This window comes from Arvicola amphibius, chromosome 10, assembly GCF_903992535.2.
Source record: "Arvicola amphibius chromosome 10, mArvAmp1.2, whole genome shotgun sequence".
In the NCBI taxonomy this organism is placed as follows: domain Eukaryota; kingdom Metazoa; phylum Chordata; class Mammalia; order Rodentia; family Cricetidae; genus Arvicola; species Arvicola amphibius.
In genome coordinates, this window is record NC_052056.1 from 73665438 (window position 1) to 73691406 (window position 25969).

Genomic DNA, 25969 nt, shown 5'->3' on the forward strand with positions numbered 1-25969 from the left:
TGGAATTGGAAACAGTCAAAATGACACTGACTAATGAAAGCCTTTTTTAAAATGAAACTAGTAAAAACACTGAATCTTTTAAAATCAGAACACTCTGATGAATATCTTGTATATCACCATAGAACATTCATCTGGCGATGGATGGAGATAGAGACAGAGCCCCACATTGGAGCACCGGACTGAGCTCCCAAGGTCCAAATGAGGAGCAGAAGGAGGGAGAACATAAGCAAGGAAGTCAGGACCACGAGGGGTGTGCCCACCCACTGAGACGGTGGGGCTGATCTAATGGGAGCTCACCAAGGCCAGCTGGACTGGGACTGAAAAAGCATGGGATAAAACCTGACTCCCTGAACATGGCAGACAATGAGGGCTGCTGAGAAGCCAAGGACAATGGCACTGGGTTTTGATTCTACTGCATGTACTGGCTTTGTGGGAGCCTAGTCTGTTTGGATGCTCACCTTCCTACACCTGGATGGAGGGGGGGAGGAACTTGGACTTCCCACAGGGCAGGGAACCCTTACTGCTCTTCCGGACAGGAGAGGGAGGGGGAGGGGAGGGGAGAGGGGAAGGGAAATGGGAGGCGGGTAGGAGGCAGAAATTTTTTAATTAAAAATAAATAAATAAGAAAAAAATAAAATCAGAACACTGTTCAAATAAGGCAGGACCCCTGGTAAGTAAACTGATTTAAGAAGACATGACTAATGAAAGGACATAATGTAATCCTCCCTACTAAATGCTAAAGAGCTTTGAGTTTTGCTCAGTTCTTAATGTAATTAAAGCTGAGAATCATTTCACTTTTCTGACAGCCTTGAGAGTATTGGGTTTCAGATGGAGCAGGGAGGTTTAAGACGATGCTGGGATGGATCACTGGGGTAAGAGGGGCATATTTTAAGACTTGCTAGTGCCGTATACAGACAGATGGGAGGGTTGGCAGAAGTGGAGAGGGTCAGAGGAGAGTTCAGGCTCAGGCCCCAGCCACAAACAGCTGGCAATCAGACAGCATTTGGCAGAAGCGAAAGTCTCGTCTTAGGGCCCTCTAAAGATGGAGGAGTTTCACAGCAAACGCCGGCAGCTGGGCAGGAGGCAGGAGCAGATGTGTTTGGTGTGTGAGAAATCCCATATTTCAGCTAGGGACTCAGTGACAATGCCCCAGGAAGATGCCTGTGAGAGGATTCTGACATTGTGTTCTCACAGGTGTATTCTCAGGGGCTGGCTCAAGTTTGAGGTAGGAAGCATAAATCTAAGTGCTCATCTCCTGAAGTTTTGCACCACAAGGTTCTTTGGAAGTACCCAGGAGCATCCCTTCCCTCCAGGATAAAGGGACTCTTGGATGTGGTGTATATTTTAATTGGTAAAATCACTCAATTTTAGCTTTCATTCCTCTAATACAGTGGTTCTCAACCTTCCTAATGCTGCATCCCTTTAATACAGTTCCTCATGTGTTGTGGTGACCCCAACCATAAAATTATTTCCGTTGCTACTTCATAACTGTAATTTGACTACTGTTATGACTCATAATGTAAGTATCTGATATGCAACCCCTTGAAAAGAGTCGTTTGACCCCAAAGTGTTTGCTACCCACATACTGAGAACTGTTGCTCTAGTGTTGCAACTCCTGACAGCTCACTGAGCAGGTTCTCAGTTTTTAAAATTAAAAAATTTAAAGTTTAAAATTAAAATTAAAAAATGTTCCTCTTTAGTCACAATGGTCTATATAGTTCTTTGCCCATTTTTACATTTTCTTTCTTTTTCTATTTTCTTTTGAGAGAAGGTTTGTCTTGTAGCTCTGGCTGTCCTGGAACTCACTCTGCAGACCAGGCTACCCTTGAAGTCACAGAGAGCCACCTGCCTCTGCTGCTCAAGTTCTGTGATTAAAGGCAAGGGCCACCACAAATAGCTTTGTCCATATTTTAAAAATAGGATCCCCAGTAGTAGTTGTATAAGGAAACTATTAATGTCTCCAGGAGAAGGAGGCCTTAGGGATGTCTTTAGCTAAGGAAATAGAAAATTTTAGTCAATTCTGGCAATCTCTTAGGACCATCTAAATTTATTCAACCACTAATCTATATAACTTAAGGTCGTAGATTCAATTACAAATTTGTGCAGTATTCACATTTTGCAAATTTGTCCACTAAAATAAATTTTAAGTTGTGGCTTTCACAACCTACTTACCAAACACCTTAACTTCTAGCTGTACCTAATCTTTCCTTTTCCATTTTGGAAAAATCTTTCACTTTAAGAAAAAAATAATTTTCAATCTAAAATCCTTTCTTATTCAAGAGTCTATTAAAACACATCTTGGGGTTTGGGAGTTGGCTCAGAACTGACTGCTCTATCAGAGGACCCAGCACCCATATGGTGGCTCACAACTATCAGTAACTCCACTTCCATGGGATCTGGTACCATTTTTTGCCTCTGTGGGTGACTGGTACATTCATGGTGCAAAGACATACATGCAGCAAGACCTTCAGGCATCTATAAGAATTATCAATCATGAGTCTTTTCTATCAAATACTACAAAACTTGTGTTTAAGGATAAGGAATTAAGATCTTTTTGTGTCCTCCACCATATAAAACTTGCAAAATTTTTGTCTTCCCCACCCAGGAAAACCTTTGTTTACTCAAAGGTCCATTGTCTAGAAATTTGATGGGGGGCAGTGACTCCTTTCTTCTTCCTCTCTTATTTCCTATGCACCAGTTCTTTTTAGACTAGCCAGCTGCATAAGACTGTGAGGTTGGACTCCAGCCAAGGGGGAAAAGACAGTGTTACCACCTGCATTAGAATCAAAACCAAATGCACTTCCTGTCTTGGTATGTGTTTGCTCTCCTGAGTACACCCTCTAGATCAAGAGGAAAGTTCTCCTTGTCCAGACGTTTCAGTTGGTATGGTGGTCTCTTTTTTTTTCCTTCATATTTAAAAATAATCCTTAGCAAAAATATATTTTGTAATTTTTACATCACTTTCTTCTGTGATAGTTTGTTTTATTTTTCCTTACAAAATTTAGAAAACATTTCTTTCCTTTTTTCCTTTTCCTTCCTCTCTCTCTCTTTTTAAACATGGTCTCTCTGTGTAACCCTAACTGTCCCAGAACTTTCTATGTAGACCAGGTTGGTCTCTAATTCACAGAGATCTGCCTGCCTTTGCCTCCAAAGGGCTGGCATGAAAGGCATGTACTACCACACCCCAAAACATTTCTTTCTTAACGAAATTCCCCCATACTCCAATAAGAACTAAGAAAGCTGTATATGGATCCCAGGCAACATAGGATCTCATTTGGGCCTACAAGGCACCCGGGAGTGGGATAAAAGTCTGACATATCTGTGTCCACTCTTTCTCTTTCTTCTTTACTTTTGTATTAACTGTTCATTCACCTTTGTAGTGGACATGGTAGTCCTTTCAGTGAGTCACGGGTAATAAATAACCTTGGTTCATGAGAAGTTGAGTCAGGCAATAACCCCTAGCCATAAAGAATGGCTTAGGCCACCTGACCATTCACCTGCAGAAACAATACACTCAGCTGTGGAAAACAACCTACCCTTCTCCCAGTCTAACCACAAAAAACAGCTGTAACTTCCTGGTAACTGACTGTATATGTGTGTTTGTGCATATACATGCATGCCTCCAGCCTCTCCAGATGTGCTCAACCTGTAACCTACAAAAACATTGGAATGCCTTGATGTTCTGATAAAGCAATCTCAGCCTGTTGAGATTGAGTCTGTCTGCTCCTCCACCTCATTTTTCTTTTGTATGTATGTATGTATGTATTTTGGTTTTTCAAGACAGGGTTTCTCTGGCACTTTGGAGCCTGTCCTGGAACTAGCTCTTTTAAACCAGGCTGGCCTCGAACTCACAGAGATCCACCTGCCTCTGCCTCTCTTATTTTTCTTATAGTGCATGTCTACTCAAGTTATTTTATCCTTCTTCAAGGCTGAAAGTACCTAGGTAAGTTATTGCCCTAAGTAAAGGGGTTGAATTTATATTGTACTTATATATTATACTTATGTTAGAAATAAATGAGATTCATCTCCTATCTCTATGACTTTATGGTTCCTCTTGTATGCCCCCAAGTGTAAGAAGTAATATAATTGATCTATTTCCAATACCAGAGGCGCCTTTACATAGACTTGAGTCTACCAGATCACAAAGAAGCAGGCAGCACTGGGCTCTTGTCTTCCCTTGCTGCTGGTTGATACCTGCCTGCCTAGGTGTTTTTAGTTTATTTTAGGGTTTTATTAAGTCTTTTAAATATCTGTATCTTTTTAAGTTTGGCCTAGATAAAGACCCCGAAAAACCTATTTTTCAATAGAGGCAATAGCAGCAGTAACATGGAGAGAGAACACAGGCAGACAAGCCAATATCTCCTACAGGGTTATGCCATAATTACAAGTTCAAAATTTATCCTAATTATGCTTGTATTCACTCACACATTTTATTTATTTATTTATTTATTTATTTATTTATTTATTTATTTATTTGGTTTTTTGAGACAGGGTTTCTCTACAGTTTTAGAGCCTGTTCTGGAGCTAGCTCTTGTAGACCAGGCTGGTCTCGAACTCACAGAGATCCGCCTGCCTCTGCCTCCCGAGTGCTGGGATTAAAGGCGTGCGCCACCACCGCCCGGCCCCACTCACACATTTTAAATTAAATATGCCAAGAAAAGTAATTTTGTCAGATAGCAGGTTAAATATAAAAAAGAAGTGGCATATTTGTTATTTGTTATTCTTAGACATTCTAGGGGCAGCTTGAGCTTTGCCACATCCTGTTTTAGTCAACAACAAAATGACACATTTGATGCTTACTCCTGATAGCTAACTGTGGATAAGAATCAATTAAAAAGCACGCCTCTGTGAGAGTCTGTGACTGCATGTCTCCAGGAAGGGTTGACTTGAGGGTGAAAGGCTTTCCAGAGTGGGTGACACATTCCAGGGGCAGCCCAGATTGAAGAGACAGAAGGAAGAAACAAAGCTGTTTGCCTGCCTCCTCTTCCTGCTGGTGGTGGCTTCTGGCTTGCTGCCTTGGCTACCTTGATTGACAGACTCTAGCTGGGTTGTGGCCCTACTGCAGCTAAGGTCTGTGCTGATGTTCATGGCTGCTGTTGCCGTTGAGGACCATGCTGATTCCAGGGGTCTGGGCCACCACTTGGGGCCATGTTGGTATCTGAGGGCTGCTCTGCCTCTAGGGCCATGCCAACCTGGGTGGCCTTCACTGCCACCTGGGGTCATGATGACATCCAGACCCTAGCTACTGCTGAGGATCATTTCATGGTTCTATGTGGATCATGTGGTTCTGTGGTCCTACTGTAGCCAGGGTCTGTGTTGACATCCATGGTCCAAGCTGCCTCTAGGGTCCATGTGGAGGCCTGGGGTCTAGACCACAACCTGTGGCCTTGTTGAAGTCTGAAGGCCATGATACAGCCATACAGATCTGGGTGGCCTCTGATGCCACCTGGGGCCATGGTGTCATTTGGGCCTGGGTTGCTACCTAGGGCCATGTGTGATTCTATGGCCCTAATGTAGCCAGGGCCTTTGTTGATGTCCGAGATTTCTGTTACCATCAAAGGCCATGCAGATGCCTGTGGTCTGGGGTCATGTTGGTGTCTGAGGGCCACGCTGCGACTGGAGCCCATACCAACCTGAGTGACCTGTCCTACCATCTGGGGCAATGGTGACATCCAGACCTGGCTGCTGCCAAGGACCATGTCTGGGTCTGTGGTCCAGCTGCAGCTGGGGTTTGTGTTGATGTCTGTGGCCTGTGTCATTTCAGAGGGTCATAGACACCATTCACAATGAAATCAGAGGGCCATGCTAAGAGATCCCACCCTTCACTGGCCCTGAGAAAGCTGGATACTGTAGCAAGAGAGCTGGCCCAGACCCTCATGGGAAAGCTGACCCTTTCACTCAGGAAAAGATGTCCAACCCCTTGCCACAGATGAGGGAGAAATGACCCTGAAGGTATAGGCATAGGGGAACTGTCTCCACCCCTTGCCTGAGGGGGCCAGCCCCAGTGGCCCAGACTGACTAGCTACCATTCAGGCTCACAGCTAGGCCTTGGGTTGGCCCACTGTAATATCCTCCATCTAGGACCTGTTGGGGCTTCTGAAGGGACTGGTTCAGTGGAAAAATACCCAAAGGATCTCCAAAACTTGGAGTGGCCGTGGGATATCTGAGAGGAGTTTCAGTGAAGATCCAGTGTTGATGTGCACCAGAAACCAGTGGCCTGGAACCGGACCAGTGATTTGTTGCAATGAACATTTGCTAGTAAAGCTGATTGGATGAAAGGGTGTACTATGTGACACACTACTGTTCCCAGTGCCACCAGGAGGAATGAAGAGGTGCTGGAAAGGCAGGAAAGATGGAGGCGCAAATAGGTTTTTTGGGGTTTGTTTTGTTCTTGTTTTTGTTTGTTTTGTTTTTTGGTTTTATTTTTTTTAAATTTTCTGCAGGGGTGAGGGGAGGATGTGGAGGGACTGAGAGATGAGTGGAATTTGGGTAAATGGTGAGAAATTCTCAAAGAATCAATAAATTATGTTAACTAAAAAATAAAAACCGTTTATAAAGAGAATATTTTTGTTCACATATTAAGCAGATATTTGTGTTTTATTTCTTGTATGTAGCATTGAACATGATTATATAAGAAGAAAGTGTTCTTCAAACTGTTTTAAGTTATGTGATATTTCAAGACTTAGAATTCACCAAGGGACTTTGTATATCATGTATAACTGATTTCAGTTATACATGATATAGTTACATTAGGCAGACTTATGACTAGTTATTGTCTTCATTTGGGAAATCAGAATGACAAAGACATGTGGTCACATGTCAAGTTGACAACACTGAATGAAGTTGAGGACATGACCGCTCCTAGGTATGGTTGAGGTGAAGGGTTTTATTGTAGATATGAGGGAGAGTACAGCCAGAGCCATCTGGATGGGTCAAGACTGGGTCCAACTAAACATGACCAGCAGACTGAACCGAGCCATGAGAGGAGAGAGTGAGAGTGAACGAGAGAGTAAGAAAAGAGAGAGAAAAGAGGAGTGAGAGCAAGCGAATCAAGAAATGAACTGAGGACCAAGAGGCCAAGAGTGACCAAGAAGCCAAGAACGGAGAAACAAGAGACCAAGAAATGTGTGGCCAAGGTGGATGGTTTATATTGGAAAGAGAAGGTGAGAGAAGGGGGAGGGGCACAGCCCCTGGGCTGGAGAGTCATGAAATCCACAGGATGGAATTAGAAAAAAATTACTCTGAGTGAGATAATTCAGGTACAGAAGGACAAATGGTGCACGTTTTCTCTCATATGTGGTTCTAATTGAAAATATTTTATTTTGTGCATTTAACTTAAACACAAGTAGAATCCAGAAAAGGCTGGAAAAGAAGAAAGGGGCCTATGATGGTGGGTTAGCATTACAGAGAAAACAAAAGTGTAAAGGTGGAGTCCTGGAAGCAGAAAGACTAAAACAGGAAGAGGGATAAGGTACAGGGGAAATTGGAGGTCGGGTGGGGGCCTAACCCGAAGTTAAATAGATAGGGATGTGTATTTTTAAGGTAATGTCTGCTTCGGGAGTTTCCAGAGTTCTTTTTTATCTGTTTAGCTTGAATTAAGAGACTGACCTGAGGTGGAATATTAGGGACAAGGTCTCTTCTACATCCAGACTGACATAAGTTTTGTTTGACAGGTCAAAGTGTAACTGTGCAATCTACACATAATCAGCCGTTCATTACATCAGACTCGTACACGGGAGAGCAAATGCCTGAAAAGTACAAGGAAAATAAAACAAATTTCATTGGCAGTGTCCTCCCTGCAGTAGGTGCCCCAGCAAATGTATCAGATGGAACCCTTGGTGCAAGTCGACACTACGGGCCAAACTGGAGTGAAATCTAGATTTCGATCTTGTTGAAAGCATAGCTAGATATCAGCATCTGGGAGAGAAATAGGATCCCATTGGTCTTATTTTGTAAGACTTTCCAGGGCTGCGCCATTTGGATATCTTGAATGATTTCTCCCAGTCCTGTGAGTTTGACAGTGGGGTATTTCGTAGCCTCATTTAATCAGGGAACATGGATTGCAGGAGGACATGATACAGCTGTGAGAATCAATCTTCCAGGGAGAGGGCATTCCACAACTGATGAATGCATTTAGATTTGGCCTCAGCATTAAAGTAGGTGTACCTGTTTTCCTCAGCTGCAGGTAGGTGCTCCAGTGTTGATCTGAGACATTATAATATCCTATACATGGACAACATTTCCTTACCGTGAAGAAAATTATTAGTAAGAAAAAGCTGTGTAAATAACATCTCATATGGATTTAAGTCTAATGACTGGGGAGTGTGAGCTCTTACACTGTTAAACATGCCAATCATTTAAATTCTGGGTTATACTTTTTTATTGGGTGTTTAAAAACATTAAGGTAGCCATAGTTGATGATTTTTTTTTTTATTATTAAGGCCACTTGAAGATCTGGTCGTCAGGCATTGAGAGGAGCCAGAGGTTTCTCTGGCCTTATTTTTACCAGTTGCTTCATCTATGTGAGGAAATACATACATCAAAGACCTTGCTTGACTGTGACTTCACTTTGAAATACCGAGGAAAATTCTCCTCTATGTCAACCCTCCTATTCATAGAATGGACACTGGTTAGAATCTGTTAGAGCTTACAGTGGGGTCGCAAAGGGCTCCCTGAACAAGATGAAGGATGACTCACTACAGGCTATTTTGAAAGATGTCTCACTGTTCACTGGACTCTAGTTGACCTTGGGTGGTGTGATGTGATGACTATTCTTGGTTGTGCTGTCAACTTGACTACACCTAGAATGAACTAAAACCCAAGCAGCTGGCTACATCTGTGAGGGACTGTTTTCTTAACTGAATCATTTGAAGTGGGAAGACTCACCTTTAATCTGCATCTTTTGAGGTGGGAAGATCCACCTTTAATCTGGGGCACACCTTCTGCTGGCAGCCTATTTAACGGACCCGGAGAAGGGAACATTGGCTCTTTGCCTGCTTGCTCTCATTCTCTCTGAGAAGTCCATTCCTTCACTGGCATTGCAGCCTATGTCTTTGGGATTCTAGTGTATGCTGAAGGCCAGCTGAAACATCCAGTTTGTGGGTCTGAACAACTACTGAATTCTTTGGATAGTCTGTTGGTAGACAGTATGTAGATTAGGCTGGCCTCAGACTTACAGATATCCACCAAACTTTGTTGAGATGTGCATCTGGCTTAAGATTTTATCACTTTATACCAAACCACATACATAACACAATGTAGTAAATTAATGTTACCTGTGTGCATACTGTAAAACAATGAGGTTGTATAAAGTCTCCAGATAAGTCCTCTAGGAAACACAAGTAAGTAATTTTTTTTTTTGTATTATACAGTCTGGAGAGTGATCTAACGTCACTGTGATTTTGAATGAGTGCGAATAGTAGATATAATCGGAGACACATGAAAACATTTCTTATATCTTTGTTTACAACATGGGTCCAGAAATAAACTAAGGAACCTTTGAGAAAACTATTATATTAAGTTACTGACTGAGAGACTTTTAGTCAGTGAGCTTAAACAGTGCAGGAAAATTTACCAATAGAATGTATACACAAAAGGCAGTTTTCTTCCTCTAGTGTATTTGTGTCCAAATGAGTCTTATTATCTGCTGGAGCCACACACTGGGAACCGGGGTTGACAAGAGGCAGAAAATGCTTTTTAAAAAAGGAATGTCATCTGACATTCTGACATACAACATTTGATTTTGAAGGGCCACTCTTTTATATCTCTAAACATTATATGTGTGAGTGGCCAGCCCATATAATCAAGCCAACAGAAATATACGCTTTTACCAGCTGTCTAACTTGAGATCCTTCTGGGCTAGACTTGGGGGTGACGAGATTTGTGGTTTGTACCCACAGCAGTTTCAGTTTTGTGTCTTGCGGAATGGAGGCAGACAACCTTTTGAAAACTTAAGTTACTTTCTTTCCAAAGTCTGTTATTAACTTTTAAGTACCTTCTTTCCAAAAAGAAAGAAAGAAGAAAGAAAGGAAAGAAGAAAGAAAGAAAGAACAGAAACCGACGGGACTGACCTAAAGAAAGAAGAAGAAGAAGATAAGAAAGAAGAAAAGAAGAAGAAAGAAGAAAAAGCTAAAGAAAGAAAGAAAGAAGAGAAAGAACGAAAGAAAGGACACGGAAAGAAGGAAAGAAAAGAAAAAGAACAGAGCCCTTCGCTTGAGGGCCCCCTGAAGATAACTTTTTATTTCCTGTTTTTACAAAAAGGAAGGCTAGCAAGGAATTCAGGGACATTTGAAATGCTTTCTGTCTATGTCGAAAGCAAGTGGGAAGGATTCAATCAGGAGTGCCCCTTCCCCCCTCCTCATTAGTCTGGTGTCTGAAAGAGAATTTCAGGCCTATTAGAAAGGATACCTCAGCATGACCCAATGTGATCTTACCCTCTGGGACTTGGGATTAGGTGGAGGGAGTAGTCCAATGCTTATCCATGGACTGTAGCTCTGGTCTCTGATAGTTTGCTTATACCCCCAAATATCTCTAATTCATCCCGTAAAGCAAAACAAAAACGGGAGAGGTCAGTGGGAGGGAGGGCATGTGTCCTGCCGTGATTTCTCAGTCTTCTGTTCAGAGCTGTGGCTATGACTTAGGAAGGAGGCGATTGGCACAACCCAGATTGAATGTCACAGGGGATCAGCCACATTTACCCAAGCTGCAGACCTAGTCCCTGATGTTTTTGCTTCTGAACTCTGATGCCTCCATTCCTGAATGTATGTTAGCTCCTTTCCATGAGAGGTTGAACCAGTGTAAGGGGAGTCTAACATTTGAGAAATAGGTATTTTTCTCTTTTCTCTAAGAACACACAGTGACTTAAGGTTCTGATGCAGAATTTCTGGGAAGAAATTTGTGTCCACACATGCAGAGTGATTAAAACACCCATGATTTTGGACAGTTTGGAATGCTGCAAGTCCAGAGTCTTAAAAATTTATCCTGAGCTATCTTTCACCTCCTAAAGAGCCATTCCTTGTCCACTGCAGTGGTTTGAAAGAAAATGGCCCCAATAGGGAGTGGTATTATTAGGAAGTGTGGCTGTGTTGGAATAGGTATGGCCTTGTTGGAGGAAGTGTGTCGCTGGGGGTAGGCTTTAAGGTCTCCTGCGCTCATGCTATACCCAGTGTGACACAGAATTCACTTCCTGTTGCCTCAACTCTCAACTACTTCTCCAGCACCATGTCTGCTTGTATGCTGCCATGCTTCTCATCATTATGATAATAGACTAAACCTCTGAAACTGTAAGTCAGCCCCAATTAAATGTTTTTCCTTTATGAGAGTTGTTGTAGTCATGTGACTCTTCACAGCAATAGAATCCTTAACTAAGACACTCACTTCTGTTGTAGGATCTATTATTCCCTGACTAACAGATAAAGTCATTGGCCAGAAAGCCAACTATCCTGGGTATAGAAGCCCATAGCTGAGTATTGGCAGCTTTCCTGGAATCACATGCTTAATGTTTCCACTAGAGTTTCTGAAAGTGCTTTGATTTATGACTTTATTTGTTTTGTTCTATTAAAAACATCTTGAAACGGCTTCCAATTGGGATAACCTGTGTTCTCAGATCATGACCACTAACAACTGGTTTCAGAATAAACTATTTCTTATCCCCCTTGAGTTGAGAGTTGCTCTTTCATATTGACAGAGCCCCCATTATTTGGAATGAAGTAAACGTGACCTCCGCTCTGGCACCACCCAGAATTGGACAGTTGCAACACTATGACCCCCTTTCTGGAACAACCCTGAAAGACCACGACGAAGGGAAATCTTCACTGTAGGCAGATCTTTGGGCAGTATACTTGGTCACACATTTGTTTGGAAGGAGAAATGATCAGATGTGTGATTATTCACTGATTCCTGGACTATAGCCAATGAGTTGTCTGGATGGTCAGGGTATTAGAAAGAGTATAATAGGAAAGCTAGTGAGAAAGACACCTGGGGAAGACGTATGTGGATAGATCTCTCCAAATGGGTGAACCATGTGAAGATACTTGTGTCCCATGTAAATGCTCATCAAAAAGTGACTTTAGTGGAGAAGGAGTTCAAAAACCAAGTAGGTAAGATAACTTGTCATTTGAACAGTCAGCCTCTTTCCCAGCCATCCCTCTCATTGCCCAATGGGCCATGAATGCCATGGTGGCAGAGAGGAGGCTTGACAACATGACTTTCAATTATGAAGGCTGACCTGGCCACCATTGCTGAGGAGTGACAGATCTGCCAGCAGCAGAACCAACTCTGAGCCCCAGATATGGATGGCATCTTTTCCCAGGGTAACCATCCAGTGACTTGGTGACAGGCTGACTACATTTGACATTTTCTTTGTAGAAGGGGCGATACTTTGTCCTTACTAGAGAAGATATTTATTATGATTATGAATTTGCCTTTATTCCACATAATGCTTTGGCCAAAACTACCATCCATGGACTGACAGGATGACGTATCCACTGTCATATTACACACAGCATTGCTTCAGGCCGATTAACTCATGTTTCCAGAGAAGAGAGAGGCAGATGGGCCCACACTCATGGAATCCCCTGGTCTTCCCATGTTCTCCACATCCTGAAGCAGCTGACCCAAGAGAGCAATGGGTATTGCCCTTTTGAAGACACCGTTACAGCACCTATTAGGTGGTTGCACCCCTGAAGGACTGGGTTCTCTAAAAGGTGGTATATGCTTTGAATCAGTGTCCAATATGTGGTATGATTTCTTCCATAGCCAGGATTCATGGGTCCAGAAATCAAGGGGTTAGAAATGGGAAGGTTCCTTCCACCTTCATTCTTCCTGTGACTCTTTAAGTTTTGTTGGCCTCTAAAAATTTTGGTCCAGATCTGGGAGTACTTCTGCTGAGAGACACAGCAACATTTGATTGAACTGGAAGCTCAGATTTCCCCCTGGCCACTTTGAGCTTCTGATATCCTTAAACCAACAGTCTAAGAAAGAAATAACAGTGTTTGGAGTGGTGATTGATCCAGATTACCAAGGGGAAATTGGATTGCTTCTCTACGAGGGATGTAAGGAGTGTTATGTCTTTAGGGCATCCTCTTTGATATTATGCCCATGTGGTTAAAGTTAATTGGAGGGAAAGTGCAGCAACCCAGTCTTGGCAGGATGACAAAGGGCACAGACCCTTTAGGAATGAGGGTATGGGTCACTCCTTCAGGAAAGAACCAAGAGCTACTGGAGTGTTGTTGAGAGTGTGAGGACATACAGATGTAGAGGAAGCTAGTTATAAGTGCTAGCTAAAGCCTTATGGCCAGCTGCAAAAGTAAGACTTGTGAAGGACATGAGTGGTCTTGTCCTTTTTTTATTAAGAAGGTATTTGTGCATTTATACATATCTTAAATGCATATTTGTGTGCTCTTTCCTTATTTGTTTACCATTGTAATGTAATAAGTAGTGAGATAATGTTAGTGGCTACTATTGTATTTAAGCTGAGACACTAAAAGGCTATGCACAAAGAACATTGCCACCTACTTATGATGCAATTGTAGTTGTATGTGTTAATAGTTATATTAGGCACATGACCTGGTTATTGTATTCATTTGAAAATTAAACATGATGTAAACGACTGTGGTTATATGTCAAGTTGACAAAGGGTGGACTTGTGATGACTAGTCTTGTCAACTTGACTGTCAACTAAACTCAAGTGGCTGGGGATACTTAGGAGGGACGTTCTTGATTTGGTCATTAGAGGGGAACTACCCATCCTAAATCTGGGCCGCACCTTCCGGTGTCAATCTATATAAAAGAACGTCAAAGAAAGCAGCATTTTGGTTTTGCTTGCATGCCCCCACTCTCACTGGCAAGTTCACCTGTCCTGTTGCTGAGGTATTCTTCATTGGTGACAGAACCTATTTCTCAGGATTCCAAGGTTGACTGCTGACCAGCAGCTCTCAAGGAATTTTCTGGGACTCTTGCACCACCCTGGGACTGTTGAGACATCCAGTTCCTGGACTGAACAACTCAGGGATTCTTGGCCTTTTCGTCAGGAGACAGCCATTGTTGAACTATTCAGTGAGCCACTGTAATAAATCACACAACACGCACGCACACATGCACACACACACACATGCACACATGCACACCACACCACACACACGCACTCACGTACACACACACACACACCCACACACACACACACACACACACATCTTCTCAGTTATGTTCCTTTAGAAAGCCCTGACTAATACCAGTTCCCTTTAAACCTGAGCTGATCTATGTCCTCTTTGACCCCAGATTGACTCCTAGCAGTCTGTTGGCCCCTTCTTAGCTTTGCCTGACCTTTACACCTGTGACAGCTGCTGCCTCTTTTCATTGGTGCAAACCCAGCCCGGGGCTGGCTTCCAGCTGACTTCATGGGAGGAGCAGTCAAAGGCCTGCAAGAGAGTTTATGCAGGTCACTAAGGAGGGGCATTTTCTCCAGCTGCTTAGCCTCTGGAATCCTTGCTTGGTAGCAGAATGTGTTTTTGCCTTCTATACTGAGTTCTCTGTGGCTAGAGATGACTGGAGGAGTGGAACATCTCACGTGAGGAACACATGCTTGGATGGAGATATTTTCATAGACAGGGAACCGAGAACACCATCCATTTGCCTCTCCTGAGAGCCATAGGCGTGACGTTATCAGGAGGCTAAAACTGCTGCCAGGAAGTGCCACAGAAAGGCAGAGAGGCAGAGGGGACTGGTAAACAAGCTCTGGACTCTGTGCTTGGGATCCAGACTGAGGCCTTTTTCCTGAGGGCCCTGTCAGAAGCCTGGGGTCTATAGCAATGCTGAGGGTGCCTCTGCAGTTTTAACGGGGGTGGAACAAAAGTTCCAGGGAGAGTGTGTGCTCTTAGCAGCAGGATTTAGATTTCTGGTGGTCAGATGACATTCTCAGAATCAGAGATAGTTCTGCTGAGTAGAAGGAGCAAGGGCAGGAGGATCATAGTCAGGTCAGCTGGAGAAGGATGTTTGATTTGAAGTAGCAATGTGGCCAAGACAAGAATACAGTCTCCCGAAATCAGAAGTGTTAAGCAGAATGGAAGAAAGTATAGGAAGCTGGCCAAGAAACTAGCTCAGGACTAGGCTGTGGACATCCAGTTCCTGAGAAAGCTTCCCGCCCTGTGGGGCTTGTGAATCTAAAGTGTATGTAAGGCTAAGGTAACTGTGTGGAAGGCTGAACCTAGAAACTGGTGGAGATTCTCTCAAGGATTTAGAGCTATGGAATCACTGGATAATTCATACACTGACAGAGCCTGGGGCTTATATGGATCTGTGAAATTTATTTTTCATTCCCATTGCCTATAGTAATGAGATCAAATTGTCCTCATATGAATATACCAAGGGGCTTATAAAGCCTATGAACAACCTCCATGCAGATTAAATGTGTGATCTATGCTGAATTCAGATTAGTCCATGAGTCAGCCTCTGTCCCCTCTATCAACGTTAGCCACGAAGGAAATGGCAGTTGTTTGTTGAATGCTTTCCATATTTTCTCCATGTCTCCATGTCTCTGCTCTACAAGGACATCAGTTTTTGTTGTTATTGTTACTATATATGATCATTGTGTTCTTGATGAGAAGAAATGAGCCCTTCACACGTCTGCCTGTTTTTGAAATTGATATATTCAAACAGAAGCAAGTCATAGAGAACTGTGGCAAACATTTTGCAATATTTAGGAAAACTAATCATTTGCTAGATAAAAATAATGATTGGAAATAAAGAGCCTGTCAGTAAAGGGGACCTGTGCTCTGTTATTTGACGTTCTCACCTTTGAAGTTACTTGGCCTCTCCTGGCCTCATCTGTGAACTCAGAGAGGACTCCATCGGTGCCACTTGTACATGCACTTCATTCACCTGGGAACTTGGTAAGAAGCAGACTCCGGTGCAGTAAGGTATGGGGATTCTCCTCCTCCATAATGCCATCGTTCTTGCTCATATTTGAGTGGCAAAGGCTTTGAGTATTTCCAAAGAGTTTTAAGCATGTACACACATCAGGACAGCATTGGCACTTATAGTGTACTCATTATGAAATACAGAACTCAAACCCTCCCTTGGAGAGGAGGCCCAGCTGACTTGTGAAGTGGGGGCTTCCTGGATATAGATCTGTAGTAAGAAGCTTCTTGTTGGTTCCCGGCTACTCAGACCCAAAATAATTACACAGAAGCTATATTATTTAACTCACTGCTCTGGCCTATTAGCTCTAGCTCTTATTGGCTAACTCTTACATCTTAATTTAACCCGTCTCCATTAAGAAAGATGATCTTTAGATGATCGTAATAGACTGTCACGGGTACAGAGCTCTAGGAGTCTATGAAAAGGTGTGGACACATATACATGTGCATATGTCTGCATTGGCACATGCATGCATGTGTATGAATAATAAATACACAAAGGGTCAATAATTGTTGAAATGAGAGTTTCCTCCATTTCGGCTTCTTCTGATATGTATGTGATGGGTGGTGGGAGTATGGAGAGCAGAGGGGTTGGCACAGTCTTCTACAATGCAATGTTCCTGAGTCAGGCTGTCCAATGCAGAAAGGAGTCTCATCAGAACTCATCAGCTGCAGCCTGATCAGTATTTTAAATGGAAATCTTTCTGCTTTTAAGCCTGAGCTCTTAACACTATAAACTATTAAGTCCACACCAGCGGTAGCTGATAACTGGACTAAGCTTGAGAAGCTGGGTGCTCTATTGTCAGTACATGCAATAAGAAGATAGTGTTTTCTGTTTAGTGAAGCTGGAGGAAAGGGTTCTTGTGCCTGATTGCCACTGTACATTTATCAGAAAAGCAAAGAATAAATGGCCCGTGAATAACAAGTGTCTATCTGCAAGGAGGGTAAGTGCTGTTAAAGGAAGCCAACTATGACGTCAAGGCCTTTGTTGAAGGAACAAAAGACCCATTTGTTCAGTTAAAAACCTGAAAAAATTTGGCCCTGAAGTTGGACCTGGGTGACTTGAGAGGAGAAATTAATTGACTTTATCTAAAATCATGAGGGGAAATTTGGACCTGGAGGTTGGTGATGACTGGGAAGGTGGAGAGGGGACAACGGCAAGATTGGTGTGCTGTGCTTGGTGTGGATAGTGAGACCAGCTGTTCCCTGGGTGTCTTGTTATGTAGTAGTTTCTTCTGATATTAAAACCCCTACTCTTTTAGGGAAAGGTTTTTTTTAAGACATAGGACGTTGAAAAGAGGGGTGAAACAATAAGATATGTTATTGTTATCCTAGGACAGGCTGCTTACCAGGAGGTCAAAAACTAGATTGTCTAAGTAAAGGTGAGACCATTACATCCTGCAGGGAAGCTCATTAAGACAGGAAGTAAACAACTCAAAATAGCTTCAAGATGTTCCCGAAACTGACTTGATTCCCTAGGTCCTTCTGTCCCCCAAGAGTGTATAAGCCAGTAAAGAGTGCTGAGGGCCACTCTCAGACAAGCTGAGCCATTTTAAAGGGGCATTGACTGAACCACCAGGGAGAAGCTAAGGACCTGTCAAGTGATCCAGAAGAGGCTCAGGACAACTGGGCATACCTGGAAGAGACACTCGGCAACCTGTTGGGCTGCCTGCAAGCTGTGCAGTGTGCTCCAGGTTTTCAGCTTTTGTGAACTCATGCTGGGGTGGGGCTTCTGTGATACAGCTGAATCATGTCTGCTCCGGTAAGTGACCCTTTACCCACATTCCTGTAAGTCACCTCATCAAAGGGACTTTGATAGAGCCTTACCTTGTCAGTCATCAGTTATGTTTCTGGCTCAGCAGATGTTTGTTCTCATCGCCCCTAGGAATGGTGTCATCCCATGATGGTGTCAAAGGTACCTGGAGAGCAGATAGTCTCCATTGAATCTATACTGCACGGTTGCACAGAAGCAGGGTCACCGGTGCCATGTACACCATAACCAGCATCAACAAAAAGCAACTTCCCCAGGGGTCTACTTTGAGCCTGAAGGCATGTCAGCCCAGTCCTTCCTACTCTTTCTCATGTTCAGAAGCTCAGGGAGAGCCTGGGACTTTTCGCTGGACACAGACTTGGCATTGGCACCCGTCAAATCTGCTGAAGGACTAGGGCTACCCTAGTTGGCTTTGGAGACACAATTATCCTTATTGAATGATACAATGGAGAAATATCTGTAAATATTATGTCTATCTTCTATTACCAGTATACAGGCATTAAGAAGTAGTTGAGATGGATCAGTTAAGAGCACTGGCTACTCTTCTAGTGGATCTGGGCTTAAATTCCCAGCACCCATATATTAGCTAAAAACCATAGTGTAAGTCCCAGTCTCTGGCCTCCAAAGATGGAGGCCCTGTCCCTGTGCCCGCCAAAGCCTTGACCCCTCCCTGGAGGAGGGTCAAGACAGCCCGCCAAAATCCTGACCACTCCCCTAGTCTATTTAAACTGCTTCCATGGAAAGTTCCCTTGTGCTTCTCCCCCCCTTGCGAATACCATTAACCTGGATTTTTTTTAATTTGGCTTGTTGTGATCTGGCTTGATTGTGGATTTTTGCGTCGGCAGAGCAGAGAGCTCAACTTAGGAAAATTCCTAACACATAGGTAACTACAGTTCCAGGTGAATCCAGCACCTTCTTTTGACCTTCACAGACACCTGCCGGATACATTTAGTGATTGACATCCATACAAGCAGGCTAAACACTCATACACATAAACACATAAAGCTAAGACTTCTAAAAGAAGAAATTGATGGTGTAAAGGTATAGAGAGTAGCTTATTCTTAATACAATGAGAGGCTAGGCTGAGGTTTGTAAACCTAATTCTTGAGAAAAATGGCTCTGACTGGGAACTTTAGCTCTGTGAGCTGTGTAAGCCCACTGGCCCTGCATTTCTTTAGTGATCTTACTTTGGCAAACTGTGGGAACACTGCTCTTGATACCGGCCCAGGGAGGGTGGGGCCTTCATTTTAGGACTGTGCAGGAGGGACTTTGCTGAGAGTTCGGTGAAAGTCATAGGTTTTGAAAAGCTTCAGAGATAATTCGTAGGAAGTAAGTTGCAGTCTCAGAAGACATCTGAGGAATTTAGGGCATTGCTGTATGGTCCTGGGGCTGCTATTAGTGCTTTGGGAAATGGTTTTTCCGTTTAGTTAGTAATTTCCATGGGAAAACGGTTTCGCTTATTCAGAAGTGTTAATTTAAAACAGCTGTAATGTAAATGAGGCAGTGTGTTTGTGCACCTAATATGTGACCTACGGAACTGTATCTGCGGCCTGGCATGGGACAATGCTGGAAAGGTCACAAATTTATTAGGACTGAAATCTGCCTGTGGTGAGCACCTCTGAGTGTGACTCTCTGCTGGAAAGTTGCCTTTTTGTGATGCATTGCTCCTAAAATTTTTAGTTTTTTGATTTTTTTCAAGATAGGGACAGCTTTGGCTGTCCTAGCGCTCACTCTGTAGACCAGGCTGGCCTCGAACTCATAGAGATCTGCCTACCTCTGCCTCCCAAGTGCTGGGATTAAAGGCACTCACCACCACCGCCCAACTTTGCTGCATTTAAATTTACACAAGGTGGCATGTAATCTGGCAGGACCTCAGTAAGAGATGCCACATGAGGGCAGGGTATATTGTCCCTCACTGGCTATCACAGAGTGGTAGTGAGGGTAGAACGCTCTAATGCATTGGTTCACATTCTTCCTAATGAGTGCTGTGACCCCTTGAACACAGTTCCTCAGGTTGTGGTGACCCTCAACCATAAAACCAGTTTGTTTCTACTTTATAACTATGATTTTAGTACTGTTACAAACTGTAATGTAAACATCTGATATGCAGGATATCTGATATGTGACCTAATGAAAAGATCACTTGACCCTGGAAGGCATCATAACCCACAGGTTTGAAAACCACTGCTTTATGTGGAATGGGAACAGAAGAAGGCCAGCAAAAGTTGGATGTGTCTGTTATAGATCCCTTGGAACTGACAATTCTCAGTGGCCCTGGGCAAAACTGAAATCCTTTACTAGGTGTTATTTACATTTTGAACTTCTAAAGACCCTTACTAATGTTTCTAAATTGTGCATGGGATTGCTTATCAATGTATTGCAATTTTAATTTTTTAAAAAGATTTTATTATTCTTGCATAGAGTTGTGCTGCCTGCATGCCAGAAGAGGGCACCAGATCTAATTGTGAGCCCACCATGTGGCTGCGGGAATTCAACTCAGGACCTCTGGAAGAGCAGCCAGTGCTCTTAACCTCGAAGCCATCTCTTCAGCCCCAGTATGCATCCTATCAAAATGTCCTATGTCCATGAGGTAGCTGTATAGTATCTGAGGTTTTGAAGGACAGGAAGTATTGGTCGACATTTAGAATTTAAGATCCCAGGGAACTTAGGCCTGAGTCTATTCTAGTCAATGCTGTGTCACCCCACCTGTAGCCAGTACTTTTCCAGAAGTATGCATGCAAAATTGTAGTTTTAGAGTGAAACTACACAATGAATGGGGTCCCCATAGGCCTAGACAAGAAAAAAAAAAAGCAATCAACATCGGCACCAGCAGCGATAAAAGTTCACATATTATTTGGGATACATATAATAAAAATACTTTACCACGGACTTTTTGAGGGCCTGGTATTGTGTTGGAGTGAGCCATAAGAACCAATGACTATGTTAAAATTGCAATAGTTTACCATGCATATAAGTTTCAACGCTGCCTTTGTTAGCATCTGCGTTGGCCAGAGCAGAAACATGGGTCTAAGTACTAATACACTACTATTTATATGTTAACATATATCGTCAGGCCACTGCTGTCTGCATACCAGGGCCCCCAGATACTCAAGACACAGTTCTTGCTCTCACATTACACATCGCGTGTAGCAGGTGGCTTGCTCACCTGTGAATAGGTATTTTCGATAGAGTTGAATCGTTCGACAGAGAAGAAGCTCAGAGTTTTCAGGGGGTGCTAATCGGAGGCAAATTCAACCCAGCCTGAAAGTGGTGAAGAAAGCAAGGTTCTGGGGGAAGTGGGTGCTTGGATCTCAATAGTGATCCTTCTGCACTGTCCACAGTATGGGCTGCTTTAGTTTCTGGCCAGGATCATGACAATGGAAAGCAGTTCTTGCCCAGGGAAAGCATCCACCTGAAATGCTCTACCACTTCTTTCTCCTGCTATTTGACTCAGTGAAGAAGGAAATGGTACCTCACTGACATCCCTGCCTCCCCATACAAGCCTACTTCATCCCAAAGAGCCCCGTGCATATCATGTGCCTTGTAGATATAGTGTACTTTTATCTTTCTGCATGGAGAGGTCCAAATTAAAAATAACCACATATTACGATGGCCCAGCTAATACTCTCAGATTAGGAAATCCAGGCGAGGATCCTTTCACTGAGTTATATCCCCAAACTCTGATTAAGAAAATTGATTTGTAGAACTGAGATTTTGCTTTAAAGAATAAAAATTCAAATGATTTTTTTGTTTGTTCTGCTCAATTTTGTGTGAAGCAAAAGACAGAGGATATTGAAAAAAAACTAGGGACCTCTGTATTGGCTAGTGGGAGCTTTATAAAGAACAAAAATGGAGCTGGAGGATGGGTCCGTGGTTAAGAGCACTGGCTGATCTTTCAGAGGATCCAGGTTAAATTCTCAGCTCCCATGTGGCAGCTGACAAACTACCTGTAACTGTATTCCATGGGAGTCAATGTCCTCTCTGGTTCCACAGGCACCAGGCGCACACATGGTATACAGATACACATGCAGTTATACATAAAAATAAATAAAAACCCTAAAACAGAACAAAAATAAAAAACAAATCAAAAATTCAGTTAGAATTGAATACTAATCAGTTGAGCACCAATGGCTTGTTTTACATAGAGTTGAGAGTACATATATGTTGGTAATCCACATCCTGTTCTCACGTAGGATAGATTTTTTCAGGAGAGCAAATTTAAATTTATCAGTCAATAAAACATGAGGCTGAAGAATAGTCCTAGACGGAAGGTGATATTCAACAGCATTTACTGTTGATAGCTGAGAAACTTGGAGAGGTAGGGATGAAGTCATAGGTTGAAGTTGGAAAGTAATGCATGTCATGTTGGCTTACTGTGCTTTTTGAATTATTACAATGGAATATCTTATGGTACGAACATTTTAAAGAAATGTACCCAGGCATGGTGGCACATGCCTTTAATATCCCAGCACCTCAGGGAGGCAGAGACAGGAGGATTCTCTGAGTTCAAGGCCAGCCTGATCTGCAGAGGTGAGTTCCCAGGACAGCCAGAGCTACACACAAAGAAATCCTGTCCCTGCCCCCCAAGAAAACAAGACAAAACAAAACACAAAACTAAACCAACCAACCAAACAAGCGAACAACAAAACCAACTCCTCGATGCAAATAAATAAATGTGTATCATAGTTCCTGGGGCTTAAGAGTCCAATAATAAGGGGTCATATGTGGTAAGGGCTTCCTTTCTTACAGGAATTCTATAAGGTGATACAGGACATCACATGCTGAAACAGGACACAAGTATCTTAGTCAGGGTCACTATTGCTGTAATGGACACCATGACCAAAGCAAGTTAGGGAGAAAAGGTTCACACTTCCACAGCACTGTTCATCATGAAGGAAGTCAGGACAGGAGCTCAAGCAAGGCAGGAACCTGGAGGCAGGAGCTGATGCAGAGGCCATGGAGGGGTGCTGCTTACTGGCTTGCTCCTTGTGACCTGCTTAGCCTGATTTCTTTTGGAACCCAGGACCACCAGCTCAGGGGTGGGCTTACCCCACAATGGGTGTCGCCCCTCCCCTCATGATCACTAATTGGGAAAATGCCTTACAGACTTGCCTACAACATAATCTCTGAGCTTCCCTCCTCTCTGATAATTTAAGCTTCTTTCAAGTTGCCATAAACTATCCAGCACACCAACTGTGTTGAACAGTTTATTTTTATATTGATGATAAAGATAGTTTCTTCATAGCCAGTTCATCTGGGAATGGGGCAATTCACTCATGAGGGGCACTTTTCAAAGGTCCTACTTATCTGGTCCATTAATTGATGAGTGATTAAATATATATAGGTGTTACACCTGTTGTTCATAACCACATGCATGCAGTTCCTATGGGGGGCCAGAAGAGGCTAGAACTGGAGTTACAGGACAGTTGTGAACAGCCATGTTGGTAGTGGAAATGAAACCTGGGTCCTCCAAAAGAGCACTCAATGCTCATAACTGCTGGGATGTTTCCCCAGTCCCCTGCTCTCATTTCTTAATCTTCATTATGGGGATTCTATTTCAGTGTTCATTTTGTTGGAGAAATTCACAGCATGGTAGGTGACTGGAAGAGATTCTAGTTAACGTTGTATTCTCCAGTATGACCTTGTATACTTTACATGGAACCCCTAACTCTGTCATTTCCCTCCTTAAACATGCTCTGCTTCTTGTGTCCCCATCCCCAGTAAAGGATATCAACATCTGTTCAGGTGCCCAAGGTAGACACTTAGACACTTTACCCTAATTCTATATGAGGTCTACTATGTTCATTCCTGCCCACAGCTAAATCTTATTGTTTCTACATTTTAAACATTTCTTGTGTCCATTTCTGAATGTCTTTGGCTACCGCCTTGATTGAAATGCCACCATCTTTCATTTGCTGGTGGCAAGAAGAATCTTTGGTATTTTCACCTCCCTGTCATACTCTGAGACATTCCCCATGTGGCACCCAGAGCTGATCTTAAGCTGATATTAAGTTCATATCTGACTGTCACTGGTCCTGGTCCTCCCACTGTTTGTCTAACTACTATCCAGGGTACAGGGATCACCTGTCTCTTCAGGAATGGACTTGGGTAGGATCACCCTAACTGTGATGGCTTTGTCAGCTTCTCCTCAGTTCTTTGAACATTCCTTGTTCCCACTCAGCTCTATAATGTTTTCATGTGGGCCCATTGTTTAGGATCTTTGCCTATCATCTCCTGCATGTGCTTCCTTCATTGTGACCTATCTCTGGCTTTCATAAGTCATGAAGTACATGGTATGTCCCCATCATAGTACTTACCTGGACTGTCATCCCTTCCTATGTCCTCATGTAGAGGAGTATCCATGATGAGGGGCTGTCAGTGCCAATCTCCAGCCACCACCTTGTGGCTGACGCTCAACAGTGTATTAGACTTACTGAGTCCAAAGGTGGGTAGCTGTCTTCTCAAAGGTTTAATGGTGACTATCTGTGGTAAAAGTTGAGGAAGTTTCCCAATCTTATCCTTTCTTTTATACCTTTACTTGCCAAATGCTGTTACGTTTTCATACTGAGTACACATGGTTGGATACCTGGTATAATACCCGAGTTCCAGCCTTAGCATCTTAACAATGGCTATTTGCTGAGTCATTACTGTGTGCCAGGTTGCTTTGTAAGCAGCTTATAGACATTAACTCATTAAGTCTTCATAATAGCTCTGCAGGAAAAGGCTTGGGTGTGATTGCCTTTATTTGATAAGTGAGGAAATAAGTCTGAGGCATTGGGAATCTGCGCCTCAGTTCAAGTTTCTGCCTCTGACACTTCTAGCTGGGTGAGATGGGCTTAGATTTTCTTTTTCTGAGCTATCCAATAGAAGTTGCCTGCAAACCCTTGTCTCCTAATTTTTTAGTATTTTTAATTAATACTTTTACTTTTAAGAACTTGGAGTATTTGTTACCTTTTCTCATAGCTGTGATAAAACACATGGCCTGAACATTTTAGAGAAGCAAGGGTTTATGTTTCCTTACAGTTAACAGGTCTACAGTCTGCCATGGTGGGGAAGTTACGGTAGCAGAGGGCCTGAGTAGCTGGTCTTAAGTGAGACCAATGTTTGTGTTCAGTTTGCTTTCTCTTCTGATTTTGTCTGTGACCCAGGCCATGGACTGTACTACCACATTTAGGATTTATCTCCCCACATCCATTGACCTCACCCAGGTAATCCTTTACAAGTATGGCCAGGGATTTGTTTCCCTGGTGAGTCCAAATCCTATCATGCTGACAAGGTTAAATATCACAATTGTGAACAAAATACTAGGTTTCATCATGCCATTTTTAGACACAATTTATCTTTGTTGCTCTGTCTTTTTCTCCCCAACTTCCCTGCTCTGCTTTGTACTCCTCCACTCTAGCAATGTTTCTGCTGTTTTCAGTCACGTGCTTGATTCCTGTTTCTCGTTCCTCAGCACCTTCTTTCTCCATCCCAGCATCCCTCTGCCAATTCTTGTTTCACTACCTGTACCACACACACACACACACACACACACACACACACACACACACACACTACAAACTACATACGTACATACACATGTGTATACGTACATATGGCATGCACACACACATTAGAAGCTAGTATCCACATGTAGGATACTAGCTGTCTTTCTGAGTTAGGGTTACCTTATTTAATATAACTTCAAAAGGCTTTCATTTTTTCTAAAAATTTCATAATTTCAGTTTTCTTTATGGCTTAGTAAAATTCTGTTATTTGTATGAGACCTGAATCAGCAGGTAATTCTTTAGTGAGGAGGAAGTTCCAGGGAATCACAGATAAAGAAAATAGTAAGTATGTATATATCTTATGCCAAGCAAGCTGACTGAGAAGCACAGCACCTTATATACTGTTTCCACGGCAACAAGGGGTTAAGTCAGCAAAAACGTCATGTAATGGGACTAAGTCAGGGAGAAGCCAATCAAACAATGTAACACAAGGAGAACACCAGGTATCTCAAGAGCATCAGACCAAGCACTCAACGGCCTTGGGACTGATAACCACAGCCCCATAGGGAGGAAAAGAGTTATGTTTCAGGATCTGAACCTATTAGCTGCCGCTAAGGCCAGCCTTTCCCCAAGGCTATCACAGACTCTGCTAAGTATATTCCTGTGTATATCTTTATCTTTATCATCAGGACCCAGGGAAAGTCTTGGCCATCAGTCAGCTGTCAACAATGTGCTACAACATTCTCATAATCTGTCCTCTATCGATGAACATTGAGGTGAAGCAGATTCTGGTT

General features: G+C 42.9%; 1 long non-coding RNA gene across 1 annotated transcript in view; it reads left to right on the plus strand.

The window, feature by feature from the left end:
• The window catches only part of LOC119825326, a 56288-nt gene that overhangs the window by 22337 nt on the left and 7982 nt on the right, over window positions 1-25969 (plus strand). The window lies entirely within an intron of this gene.